The 1,880-nt window shown below is 38.4% G+C and overlaps 1 non-coding gene across 1 annotated transcript; it reads right to left on the bottom strand.

Annotated features, from left to right (window-relative positions):
• Positions 1 to 1,228: 1,228 nt before the first annotated feature.
• On the bottom strand, positions 1,229 to 1,336 carry LOC114036253. Its single transcript, XR_003568314.1, has one exon. It is a non-coding gene; the product is annotated as a U6 spliceosomal RNA (small nuclear RNA).
• Between the last annotated feature and the right edge of the window lie 544 nt (positions 1,337 to 1,880).

A 1,880-nucleotide genomic window follows, 5' to 3' on the forward strand; every position in this document is an offset into this window, starting at 1 on the left:
ACAAAAAATTGTGTGTGTCCTAGAACTTTTAAGAAGAGAGCAGATGTTAAATTACCAGGGTGGTGTTTTCAGACTCTCAACCACATTTTTGATGCTCTTTTTCACTTTCTGCCTATTGAATATGTTCTATGTGTGTCTGTTGACTGAAACAACCAATTAACTTACTCAAGGCAATTAGTTAAATAACCATTGATCTGAGGTACATCTCAGTTCATCTCCACCCATCCTTAGACCTTTACTGGCTACAAAGAATATTCTTCAATATCCCTAAGAGTCCCTGGACATTGTCATCTCTTCTGCCATAGAAACATTAGAGCTTTTGTAGCTTGCCACCTGTCTTGCAGTCAAAACCTCCTTTATGTGTTGTTTCCTCCCATCAGAGTATATCTCAACCTCTTAGAATAACACCTGGCACACAGTAAGTACTTAATATGTACTTTTCATTCATTCATTCATCTATCATTCCACCCACTGATCCATCCATCCATCCATTCATCCATCCATCCATCCATCCATGCATCCATATATACATCCACCCATCTAAAAAATGTTTAAATTGGTTGGTCACATAGCCTTCCATTTAAAAGCCAGTTGCTAATCTATCTCCATATCTCAGTCTTAAAGATGCTAGTGATGTTGGTTCAGCATCATTATTCAACAAACCTGTCTGCACCCTCACCCTACATAGGCACCTTATAATGTGGAAGGGTTCTCTGTGATTCAGCAGAGCATGCCATTTAAATATTCTGCCACATTTGCATGTAATAAATCTGACTTCCGATTTAGTAGCATTGAGTTGATGCCTTTGCAAACTTCAGATATCTTTTGACAAACTGAGCAGCTTTGTTCCTTTCTTACCTAAATGACTTCAGAAAAACAACTTTTGATTGCTAACACAAAATCGCCTCAGAGTGGATTCAAAAGGAGGCGGAATGTTGCCGACACGATTGTCAGAGCACTTAAGACAATAAAGGTATACAGAATGTGCCTGTGGGATGAGTGAACAACCACTTAGAACTTTTTTAAAGGAGAAAATACACCCACATTGCAAGGGTGACTGACAAAATGGGCAATTATAATTTCCAATGGGAGCTGTCTGAAGTCTTCAGGAACCATTTGCTGGAGTGTCAGTTTCTAGGGGAGTATACCTTACATATGATAAGTTACATAGGATATCTACTATATATATGTGTGTGTGTGTGTGTATATATATATATATATATATATTTTAAATATGGAACGCTTCACGAATTTGCATGTCATCCTTGGCAGGGGCCATGCTAATCTTCTCTGTATTGTTCCAATTTTTTAGTATGTGTGCTGCCGAAGCGAGCACTATATATATATATATTTGTAATTGAGTCCATCAGCCACCACATCTTTATTAAACACCTACTATATGCTAAATACTGTGAAAGGCACAGTACTTTTTTTTTTTTTTTTTGCATTTTTTTTGTACATATGTAGACGTGTACATGTTTTCTCTCCTTACGTGATGCAAGACCCTGGCATACAGCGACTATTTCATTTGTGACTTTGTATCCCTAGAATCTCATATAGTGCCTGCACGGTAGTAGGTATTTAATAAGTGATGTGATTCCTGTCCCCAATGTTCTTACAGTCTAGGTTAAAGGAATTTTAACGCCTCTTTTTCCTTATTCAAAAAGGTGTGGCACAAAGTCTAGGACACGTATAAGATTAAAAACCTAGCTTCGCCACCAGCTACCTGTGTAACTCTAGGAAAAACACTGACACTGGGACTCAGTCTGTCTCTATCTATCTGTATTTTTGATATGCATATGTGGAGTGTGTGTGTGTGTGTGTGTGTGTGTGTGCGCGTTGGTGAGGGGGACCAGTTAAAGAGTAAGTTCAGTGCTCCA

The sequence above is a fragment of the Vombatus ursinus genome, unplaced genomic scaffold, assembly GCF_900497805.2.
Source record: "Vombatus ursinus unplaced genomic scaffold, bare-nosed wombat genome assembly UNPS02009770.1, whole genome shotgun sequence".
In the NCBI taxonomy this organism is placed as follows: domain Eukaryota; kingdom Metazoa; phylum Chordata; class Mammalia; order Diprotodontia; family Vombatidae; genus Vombatus; species Vombatus ursinus.